Source organism: Lepidochelys kempii, chromosome 5, assembly GCF_965140285.1.
Source record: "Lepidochelys kempii isolate rLepKem1 chromosome 5, rLepKem1.hap1, whole genome shotgun sequence".
In the NCBI taxonomy this organism is placed as follows: Eukaryota; Metazoa; Chordata; order Testudines; family Cheloniidae; genus Lepidochelys; species Lepidochelys kempii.
Genome location: NC_136384.1, coordinates 74,796,262 through 74,808,536, shown reverse-complemented (window position 1 = coordinate 74,808,536; position 12,275 = coordinate 74,796,262). Strand labels below are relative to the sequence as shown.

At 38.9% G+C, this 12,275-nt stretch overlaps 1 long non-coding RNA gene across 13 annotated transcripts in view; it reads left to right on the top strand.

Moving 5' to 3' along the window:
• The window catches only part of LOC140911533 (uncharacterized), a 402,004-nt gene that overhangs the window by 371,000 nt on the left and 18,729 nt on the right, over positions 1-12,275 (top strand). For 11 of the 13 annotated variants that reach the window (XR_012159020.2, XR_012159019.2, XR_013635800.1 and 8 more), the window contains one exon: positions 6,037-8,337. This is a non-coding gene — a long non-coding RNA (uncharacterized LOC140911533). The remainder of the gene's footprint in view (positions 1-6,036; positions 8,338-12,275) is intronic. The other 2 variants (XR_013635798.1, XR_013635802.1) reach the window with 2 other exon arrangements.

The following is a 12,275-nucleotide window of genomic DNA, read 5'->3' as shown; positions in this document are numbered from 1 at the left end:
ATCCTGGAAGTGACTCCCGGATTTATAGAAAAGTTGTTTTGTTTCCTTCTGGTCTGATTTTAGGGAACATAACACCTTTGAAATGCAGCTTTTGTCATCCTCTGTTGGCTATCCTTTTCCAAACTGTGAGAAAAGAAAGAGTTGCTTGTATACTCTGTCCTCAATTTTTATGCATATAAACATCAGGGCTTGCCCATAAGTTCAGCACAACATCATACATCATATTTGAAAATATAGTTATAATCACATACAAATTGTGTTTCCACTAAGGACATTCTTAACTTAACTCTATAAATCACATAGCTGGTACAGTTCTTTTAAGGCCCCTACACAATTAAATATCAGACATCTTTATTCCTTACAGGACAGTCATTTTTCATGACTGGCATGTTGAGATTATGTCCTCCAGCCTAGAAGGCAGGATGTATGACTTACTCCCAAGAACTAGCAAGCCACAGGAGCTGCTGTAAGAAATATAAGATCATTACCCTGCACAATGACCATCATATTTACTTCCACGTGCTAGGAAAACTTGAGTCCTAAGATCATGCCTGGGCTCAGACAAACTTTCCAAGTGAAATGATGAAGCACAGTGATAAAGTGATTCCAGGCAAACTTAAAGTAAAAATAATTTGGACACTCTTACCTAAATCTTCAGCAGTTTTGCTGCTGCTCTATCTAATTCAGTGAGTGGGGTGGGTTTTTTGTTTGTTTGTTTTTTGTTTTAAAGAGAGAGCTTTCCTTAGACCTTGCACATGTACTTCCACAAAGTTTTTTATTTAGGGTCGGAGTTCTGTACTTTGACTCACACTAAGTACTGCTTTGTTCAACAAGTAGCCCCACTGACTTCAGAGAAACTACTTATGGAGTACGGGACCCCTCAACGTGATGAGTAAGTGAACTAGGATCTGGCCCTAAGTGTTCATCTCAAACTCTGTATGTACTTTTACATTTTTAAAACTCACAATGGGCCTGATCCAAAGCCTACTGAAGTTAATAGAAAGGCTCTCTTTGACTTTAATTACTTTGGATCAGGCCTAATAGCTGAACAAATTCAAGATACAATATAATAATCTACTTATCTCACTGTGATAATTACCCACTCACTACAATAACAAAGCTCCATGTCCCCCAGCACATCTTCCCCACATCTTCCTCTAGTCTACCAATATAATCTTGGTTTTATGTGGATTCAGCCTCAGCTTGCAAAGTTTCCTCTAATTTCCTTTATGCTTTCACAGGTAACCTGTCCCTTAGCATTCCCCCTTGCTAGCCAAAAGAGTAATGTATTCTCTTAACACAATACCATATAAGAACAGCCATACTGGGTCAGACCAAAGGTCCATCTAACCCAGTATCCTGTCTTCTGACAGTGGCCAGTGCCAGGTGCTTCAGAGGGAATGAACAGAACAGGTAATCATCAAGTGATCCATCCTCTATCGCCCATTCCCAACTTCTGACAAACAGAAGCTAGAAACACCATCCCAGCCCATCCTGACTATTATCCCTTGATGGACCTATCCTCTTCACTACCATGCTTGCTGTCAAGCTCTTTCAGGAATTAGACTGTAGAGTGGTACTTCTATTCCTATTAAACATATTTAAGGAGAACAAAGAGATAGGTTGTTACTGCATTTATGTTGGGACCTATGAATACATTTTTATAACAATTGTACACTTAATTGATAAATTACCTTTATCTTACAATATTGATATTTCTTTTGTTGGACTTATGTATAGTGTCTTCTCTGTTAATTGACTGCATTTCAGATTTCCAGTAGCATTTTTTTTTAAAGTCTAACTCCTTCAAAATACCAACATCAAATCTTTATGTGAAGATGAATTTTGCTCTGACTGAACTTGAACTTTTTATATACAAGGCAAGATTGACATGATGTCTTTTACAAGTATTTTAGTGTTTGGAATTAATATCCAAGATTCTCGTAAATTCATTCTAAAGAAAATGAGCTCTTTACAGATAATACATCGAATGGAAACCTTTACAGGATGGTTTTAGATTCTAAGGGATAATAACACTTCAGAAGACTGATATAATTTAATCTTTGAGTGTCAACCAAAGAAATGGTGAAAATGAGAAAAAAGTTCACGTTCTGCCTTGCTCTACTTAAGGGACTTGTGCACTGCTCATGTAGCACAACTAGGTATGCCCAGAATTAATTACAAAACATTCACCAGAATTCATGAACCAGCGTTAACATGACTTTCAAATGTTAGCTGATCAGGCCAGAGGATTCTTATTTAATGATGCTTAATGTGTCTAATTAGAGTTAAAATAGGCAGTGCAGTAGTTCTACAGCTCATTGCTCCAGGAGCACTAGTATTGATCTTTCTGCATACAAACCCTTGAATCTTAATCCTGAGCCACAAGAAAGGTCAAGAGAAAAATTCACCAAAAAGCATTTAGCTATCTAGCAATGGATGGGTTTGAACTTACAGCCAGCCTAAACAGCTGGAGTCAGCCATCTTCACAGGATAGCATTGTGATTTAGTCCCTCCCATTACAGCACACAAATTCATAGAAAAGGTAAATGCAACACTGGTTGTAAGAAGCAGAAAGGAAATGCGGTTGCAATATTTCACAGTTCAACAAATATTAAAATGCTGCATTTTAAAAATCTGCAAGTTGTTCCCTAGAGATACAGTATTGCACACATGCTTCTAAAATTTTGGTGTTCTCAATTTTACCTATTGATTTTACACTTAGATACAGCAGTTCTTTGGACATTCACAGTCTCTAAATACCTTGGTATCCAGCACCATGTTTCTATATAATTCCTTTAAAAGTCATAGCTGGAGATACCATTTCTGAAAGGAAAATTACTATGTAGGCCAGAATGAATAGGCTGTTTCTGTAAATTATGTCACTATTTGAAAAAAGGTGAATGCAGGGCTATTTTTGTGATAACCACAGATAAACTAAAACAGAAGATATTTTAGTATTAGTCCCTCTCCACTATTTCTTTAATATCAAAATAAAATGAAGAAAATGAGAACAAATATACATTTTCTAAAGTCTTTGAAATATCAGTAGATGTATAAAGGAGGAACTGTGATAATGGGCTTAATATATTTTAGTCAAATCATCATGAAATCTGGAAACTTTCACAGCTCTAAGTTTTAGGACAGATCAGATCTCTAATCTGGCAAAACCCAAACTTAATTTGCTATTGAGATCTTACATTTAAGTTTAAGGAAAGCAGTAAATATTTCATCTGGTTCAAGTTTATGATGTAATACTTCACTGGTAATTCACTGCACAGAATAGCATCTTTAATAGAAATGGCAGATTAAATGTATGTTCTATTTATAGTGGGTAACATTTTTGAATGTCAGATACTCACTGGTTAGCCAAAATGAGGTAAAATTAAAGACTGTACATTCAGTGAAAGTGATGGAAAAACTGTGGTTAAGGTGAGCTGTTCCAAGGGGGGTGACTCCCAAAAGGAACAAAATAAATGTAACTGCATTGTACACAATGTATTTTTAGTCATTGAATGCATCCAAAACATCATTGCAAAATACACCAATGTACTCACATATTATCAAATTCAATTTATTGCAAAAATGCTTGTTTAATATTTTAAAAATGTGAAAAATCTGCCAAAGCTTGATATCCACCAGATGGACCACACAATGATATAGGGCTGCAGAGAGGGGAAGAGGGATTAGTTTGGGAACGGCTTCGATTCTTGCAGGATTCATGCTTCCATCTGCTGGGAATGAAACCAAACCCACTTGGCCCTGTGCATATCTAGTCAATGCTAGTTCATGTTAGAAGCTGGATTTAGAGGAAGTACTTTGTGACTTATCACTCGCAGGGTGGAGGAATTAAGGCTGCAATAGAAATTGAAAGTTGGTATTGCCTCATCCTCCCCCTCTTATGTACACATAAGCAACGGTTTAGTTACAGCGCAAACATGATTATGTGAATCACACATATAACATTAGTTCTCTGAAGCAGAGCCATGCTCTCTTGGGTTAGCTGAGGATGTGACATTGTTTTGGACAACGGGGGCTTTGGATAAATTAAATCTGAATAACCAGGAAATCCTACTGGCCAATTTCCAATTATCTGCCAGGAGAGATTCCCAAGGAAAAAGGGCTGGGATGCAGAGAAGGAGTCTGAGCACCAAGTGTGATTTAGTAAGGCCCTGTTTCCCAAACTCATCTTTCTGGGCACCTTCCATCATAAATAATTGAGGGAGCAGGCCACTAACACATAGACTGAGGTTTAAATAATCAGAATAGCCAATCTGAAGCTTTTGGGTTCCCCCGAGATCTTTGGGTAATTGGGATTTTGCTTCATTATAGTTTGCTTCAAAGGGAAAAGTTCAGTATTAACCCATATCAGACTGAGAGGCCTCCACATTTTCAAAAGTAACTAATGATTTGGGGAGTCTCAGCTCGGGGGGCCCAGTTTGAGACATCTTAAAGATGCCTAGTTTTCAAAGGATGGTTACTAGAATGCATATACTCACTTTCCATTTTGTGTACGAAAGGACTGAAGATGACAAAACTTCAATCCCTTAGATTCTTTCTCCCCACCTGATAAAATAAGGTCTCCCTTTCTTCTGAGGGACTTTAAAAGATTATAGAAACTAGAGTCCCCAACAACAGGGATTATTGTTTAAACATTGAAAACAATTTGATGTAGGTCAGTTACTTGCCCAGTCCCCATCTCTTGTTCTCTGGGCTGGGTGGGACTGCAAGTTTCACAGGGAGAGAAATATAATCCAGGTACTGGGACCTCTTTCCCACTACAAAGTGCAGCACAGAATCATAGAAATGTAAAGCTAGAATGGACCTCAAGAGATAACCTAGTCCATCCTCCTGCACTAATCAGGACCTGCACTGAGGCAGAACCACTAAACCTTGACCATCCCTGACAGGTGTTTATCCAACCTGTTCTTAAAACCCTCCAGTGACAGGGATTCCACAACCTCCCTCCATAACCTATTCCAGGGCCAACTATTCTTATAGTTAGAAAGTTTTTCCCAACATTTAATCTAAATCTCCCTTGCTGCAGATTAAGCCAAGGACAAGAAGTAATATCTTCAATGGACAGAGATAATGATCACCTTTCTCTTTATAACAGCCCTTAACATATTTAAAGATTGCCATCTGGTCCCCACTCAGTCTTCTTTTCTCAAGACCACACATGTACAATTTTTTTAAACCTTTCCTCATATGTCAGGTTTTCTAAACCTTTTATCATATTGTTGCTGTCCTTTGGCCTCTCTCCAATTTGTCCCCTTAGTAACAGCATAACTGGCCCTTGAAACAAAATTGGGTTCGGCTCTCTTGTTGCAATCCAGGTGTGCCTTAGTTTGGTATAATGAGGAGGACAGGGCTGTCCCTGGGAATTATCAATGAGAGACGACCCAAAAGCAAGAGAGAGTTCAGAAGCAAGAGTCCAGAGAGAGCAAGAGAAGAGATGCGGATATCTAGAGAAGCAGAGAGTGAGAGAGGGAGCTCAGGAGCAGAGCTGGGCCAAGAGCTTCAGGAAAGGGATGTCCCTGAAGGAGGGAGAGGTGAGAGGTCCCTAGCTAGACAGTGGATCCAGGTCAGGCTGGTGAAAGCAGAAGGTAGTCAGGGCGTCACCTACAAACTTTCCCAGGCCAGACAGCCATGGCCAGAGACGGTTGAGGGCTGAAAGCAGTAGAGGTGGATCCATGCTGTTTCTCTGAGCCAAAGAGCTGAAGTCAGAGGGCCAGAGAGGGTTGAATGATAGAGTGGTGAACCCACTGATGTCTCCAGGTGAGGGCTAGGGGCAGACCTGAGAATGAAAGGGGGCAAAGATGCACCCCAACTAGGGAGCTTGAGGTGATGCATAGTGACAGATACTAGAGCTGTATGTGAGAAATGAGGCATGAGATGCCAGAGCTGTACGTGATGTTGATGGACTTTTGAGACTGGAAAGATTAAATGTACTGTTTGGACTTTACTGAGAATTATGAATTGTGGTTCGAGGATTTTTGTAATAAATTAATCCCACAACAGGCTATTTATATTTAGGAAGCTTACACGGATTTACTGGGGACTCCACGTGCAGGGAAACGGAGGCAGAACTGTTCTGCCGCAGCCAGATGCTAGAGGCTGTTCCAGGTGGGGTCGCCTTTTCACATATGGTGGAAAATTCAGGTAGGTGATCCCCAATTAAGAAGAGGGGAACTGTGAGTGCCCTAGAAGAGGGAAATCAAGGCAGGGGCCACTTGCTGGGCCACTCTGAGATCATGAGGGCTCACTTTGGAGGCAGCCTCCCTATAGTGATGTCTTTCCTGAAGTGCAACACTCAAACTGCAATACTCTAGCTGAGGCCTCAGAAGTGCTGAGTAGATGAGAAGAATTACCTCCCATGCTCTACATACAGCACTCCTATTATACTAGAGTGTATTTTGCCTTTTTTGCAACAGCATAACATTTCTGACTCAAACTCAATTTGTGATCTGCTGTAACCCTTAGATAATGTTCAGCAGAACTACTACCTTGCCAGTTATTCCCCATTTTGTATTTGTGCTTTTTTTTTTCCTTTCTAAGTGTAATACTGTGCAATTGTTTTCATTGAATTCTTCTTGGATAACTGGTCAAGGTTATTTTAAATTCTAATCCTGTCCCCCAAAGTGCTTATAACTCCTCCCAACTTAGTGTCATCCACAGATTTTTCAAGCACACTCTCCACTCCAAGATCCGTTAATGAAAATATTGCATGGTATCAGACCCACATGGATCTCTGCTAGAAACGTCCTCCAAACACTGAGACCCTGCGGTATACGTATACATTTGATTTATCCAACTTCGCAATGGTTTGAAAGATCTCAAATATAAAAAGATGAAATTATAATATCAATATGCACATTACAGCTAAAACTGTGAAAGGCAAGAATGTTAATTTGTGTTCAGCTGAATATCCCAATTATTTATCCAAATGTAAACCCACATCAGGGGTTGATTAAATACTCTTTATTAATGTATATAATGTAATATAATCTTATATTATTTGCTGACCAACCATTTTGGAGGTGAATGTTTTTATGTGGATGTACTGGTATAACAAGTAAAAATAGGTTAGGTCATGAACTAAACTTTAAGGGAAATTGGTACCCTTTTCTGTACTTGTGGCAACTGAAATCAGAGACCTTCAATTCAATCATGCTGTGAACCAACTTCTATCCAAATGGTCTCATTCCCCAGGACTGCCATAGGAAGCATAGTATAGATTTGCCTTGTAGACTGAGGAAAGTTATTACTACCGCTATGGTAACTTGGGAAAACCTGCTTAGTGAGTTTTATTAAAATCAGACTAAAAATTAAAAGTGAGAAAACACTAGGACAGCAAGAAATAATCTATACGTGTACAAAAAATCAGCCTGTTTGTAATAAGTCCAGAAGGGCCAGGTGCCAGTTGGCATTTGTGACAATTAATTTCTATCAATTATTGTGCCTTTTAGGAAGCTAAGGACCATCCCTTCATGTTGGACCAGACTCTGAGGTTCTCTGTCAGGTTTTCCTGAGTCCTTACTCAGGCAAGTTCCCAGTGACTTCAGTGGGAGTCTGCCAGAAGAAAGATTTGGCCCTTCGTGAGAAGTTAGCCACAGTAGCACTGTGAACAGCATTTATGTTAAGCAAGGTACATGTGGAGTCAGGGCAGTGATTGTGCATAGAGAGCTTCATCCTTCAATCTTGTGATAAAAGTAAGAATCCTGGAAAAGACTTGGAATCTATAGGCCAGACTAGAGAAGACTCTCCATGTACATGTATTATGAAACCCTAACAAACCACCCACTGAGGAACAGGGAATTCCAACAGTGAGGCTTGGTGTTTATGCAAATCCTGGCTGTACTCTAACATCTAAGTGGTTTCTGACCATCACCTTGCTCATGGAGATAGGGAATGGGCTAGGACAAGAATAAAGAAAATCAGGTAGGTAAGTAAATATAAATATTGTTTATTAGGCTTCCGTAAGTCTTTCCTCTCCTTGATTAATGATGGATATAACAAAACTAACCCCCCGACCAGGGGAGGGAGGGAAGTAGTTGAATGTGGTGCTTCTACAAACTGTGTTAAATAATTCAATCCTTTTCTCTCCCTGCCTGGTATCTTCGTTGCAAAGAAATTACCATGTCAAAAAAGCATTAAAAATGCTGAGTTGAGGTTCAGTCCTCACCTGTCAATTTCTCACCCTCCCAGAACCCTTTTGGAAAGACTTGAAAAGATTCCACTTGGTCCCCCCTGCTTGCTCTTCCCTACTGATTTGTCAGAGGTGGATCCAGCAGGTGTCACTGTACCTAGAATACAGCAGTCCAGGGCACCAGCAAGGTATGTTCAACCTTTGGGGAATTCAGGCAACAGAAATGATAGTCACTGTGGGGGGGCGGGGGAGGGGGACTCTTGAGGAAAGTAAGAAAGAGCAAGATAATTTCAGCTTTTAAGTGTGTACAAGTAATTTGAAGGGTGAAAATGCCAAGATAGTAAAGAAGTTGCTTAGGAATAATTGAAAGAATCTGAGCAAAAGTTAGGCTATGAGGAAATGTTTCAAAATAGTGAGCTGTATGAAACTGCAGTAGTTTTCCGAGAGATTTGGTGGAAGTGACATTACCTGAAACATTTTAAAACTGCAACAGACAAGCGCTCAAACATATGTTAGAGGGAACAATCCTATATAGGCAGGGAATGGATAAGATGGCTGTTTGTTTCTCTCTCCAATTTCAGTGATTCTATGAGCCTGACTCCCTCTATGCTAGATTAGTGTGATTCAGCCTTGTGTATTTCTGTGTCTTTGCTCCAGTCCCAAAGGATTGGGCTGGATTTTCAAATTCCAGGGGCTGCATTTGGGTCAGACTCTCCTTGAAATCAATGGGAATCCTTTCCATTAACTCTAGGTGAAGCTGGTTTGGACCCTAAATGACCTGCACTCTTTCTAATGAGATCCAGCAAGGCCAGATACTCTTTAAAAAGAAAAATTATGAGATAAACCAGAGTGGTGTCAGTCTGAATTTCCTGACAATCCAAATTTAATGGTAAGCCACATTGGTACTTTAAGACTTCAGATGTAGAAGGGAATTTCCTGTATCTATTTGAAAATAAAAATAACAAGCAATCACATAAGTAGAGATTTTCAAAATCAACTAAGGAAGTTAGTCACCCAACTCCCATTGTCTTGCAGGACACATAATTCTTTCAGGTATTTTTGAAAATCCTACTCATAATTGAGAGCATGTGTTCCTACCAGTTTCTGCACCATGATCACTTTGCTTAGATGATGTATCCCTTTTTCCCAGCCTTCTGTGTCTTGTCATTTTGGACAGAATGCTCATCAGGGCAGGGACTCTGTCAACATCTGTGTTTGGAAAGTGACAGCATATTTTTGGCTGCTTCCACAATCTAACTAATAAAGAAAAGAGCAAGCCTAATCAGCTAACAGCAGTGAGCTCACAAACTAGTTGTGAAGGAAACACTTCAATAGCAACAGGGATATAGCAACAGTACTTTTCTTAAGGGCCAGAATCTACTCACCTTTACTTGAGTCTATCTTACTCCACCACTACTAGGTTTATTAGTTTCAGTGTAAGTATGCATCGGAGAATATAGCCCTAGATCATCAAGAAGACAAACTGATGGAAGTAATCTCTTCTGACAAATTATTGAGAGACTTTTGGAGTCACAGGGCTTGTTTCTACAAGGTGCTAAGATGTGCATAAAGTTATGCATGAACTTAAGTGTTTTGCTGAACTGGGGACAGAACAGGCCAGGGTCTTGAAGGATTGAGCCAATTAAACACATGACATAAAATGTAACGTTTGTCGGAATTTAGTAACTATTTTAGAAATCTTAATTTTAAAGATGTGCCCAAATTGCCAAGTTTGGATGCAGATGCAAACTTTCCCAAAGTCTGGGGAAACTGGGGAATATTTTGGATCTCAAGCAACCTGAACCCATCTCTAGTTGGTTTTATTTTTAAATCTGTCTCAAAGCAAAAACATTGAAGACAAAAAAAGGAAGTGTTTTTGAATGCTGTGCTTTATAAAAAATTTTCAATGAACTTGATGTATTGCCTAAAGCATTATCAAGTTGCATGCTTCAGTAAGCCTTTTCACAGCACAATGTACCTGTTCTTCTGAATGGGGAGGGAGGCGGGAGAAAATATTAGCATTTGGTTTTTATGCTTTCCTTTCATTCCTTGTAACATGATCACCATCTGGATTTTGCACACTTCTTACTTTATGGACCTGTGCCCCCACAACTGTATTTGAAAATCATGTATGTCTCAGGGTTTGTTTGTTTTTTAAAGCATCTATAGTATAAAAGTTGAATGTCTATTGCATGGAATCCAGATACATGGATATGGGAAAGGAAAAGATCAAAAGTATTTTTAGGAGAAAAAAACTCTATTCAAGTTTTTACTAAGAATTCTTGGGTTACATTTTTCAGGGTTAAGGAGGGTATGATATCGAACAAAACTACGCACCTAAACAATGTGCAGCCTCTAACTGTTTTTCCTTATAGGGAAGCGTGTGTGTGTTTTCACATCCTCTGGTCACTGTATCTGAATGATGACAGTAACTCATCTGAGGTCAGAATACAAGCAACAACAGTAATCTTTAGAGAATGGCATATTCTCAATTTTACTTACACACAAGTACAATACAATGCGTCAATCAGACATTAGTGAATTGCTACAGCAGCTTTATGCCACCTGGGTATTCATCAGAACAGGGACAAGAGCAGTTAAAGCAGGACTGGCCTATTATTTTCAGCTGCATTAGTCATTTTAGTTGTGTTTAAGGAAATAAGATTTTTTGGGAGGAATGCACATAGTAGGCATTGGGACTGGTCTCGGAATGTGTGCACATGCAGAATTCCAACTGAAGTCAAAAGGAGTTCCCTGCACAGAGGGTGTAAAAGATAAAGCCAATTCATTGAAAACTGAGTCCTCCTCTGGAAATAATTTTTTGCTTTATTTTACTTCTAATTACCCTGCACTGCTTCAGTGGTCTTTGACAAGGGCAGCATGCAACCCACATATGAGTCAGCCATTCCTCCAGTTTAGTCCTGTTATTTGGCAGGAGAACATGGAAAAATGGTAAATAAAATTCCAGCCAAGAGTGGGGAATGTTTTCATCTGTGCCTCGAGCTGATTTCTACACACAGAAATATGCAACCAATCCCACCTATGTCCTTCAGTTAGAGTGGATATAATCAATGTGTCTATTGTATTTATTGCTACCAACTCCCATATTAGAGTTTCATTGTAAAACCACAAGATGTTCACAAAAATGCTTTGTGCAATGGGTCAACTGCTCCACTAATTTTAATGGGTCTCCATGGTCGTGAAAGTAATTTGAAATAATTAAAACAAAACAATGAAATTCATTTACATTTTGGCTTTGTTTACTTATTCTCTGATAGGTATGATTCCAATATCTCTTATATTAGTGCTTTTCATCTGTATAAAATTAATATTGTATTGTGTTGTATTAGACTTCAGTCTAGTCTACCCTTCCACTATATTTATGTGCAGACTCTTCAACTTTTCCTGGGAGTCACTTCCTTTGGGATCTCATGCTCTTCCTTATGATTTTTGTGAGGCTTCTCCTTGATTCTCTTTTCTAGAACCTAGTGAAACAGCAAGCATGCTTTCCAGTCTGGGTTGGAGGTTATTTCTCCTGGCAAATGTTATCATTTCCCTATCCTCCACCAACAAAATGAATTGGCAAAGGGAAGAAGGCAATGGCCAAGCATGTCTATTTTATCTCTAACTTTGAGCATTCATTTTTACTTACTAATAATAGGAGGTTTTGTAATCATTTCTAGCCATTTTGGGGAAAAAATCTGTGATATGCACACAATTTTACACCTAATAATTGCATAGCCAATTATTATGGATTAGACAAAGTACTCACACATGGACATTTTGTATTTGATCCTGCTCCCATACAATTCAAAGGCAAAGCTTCCTTTATTTTATTGGTGCTGGATTGAGCTCTCAGGTGGTTATATATAACCATGTGCATCAGATACTGTGAGGAAGAGTTGCTCAGTTTGAATGCAGAAAACTGGAAAACTGGGCTTTGCTATTAATTGATTTATTTATTTAGAAAATTGGTCTCCAACTCTTGGTGCTTCATAAAAAGGAGTATAACATAATCCATAAAGTAACAGTATCCTTTTAGAAGAAATTGCTCAAAGCCTCTCATACCTATCAGATATCTAAGATGTATTTGCATGCACATTTGTGGTATTTGCCTAAAATATAT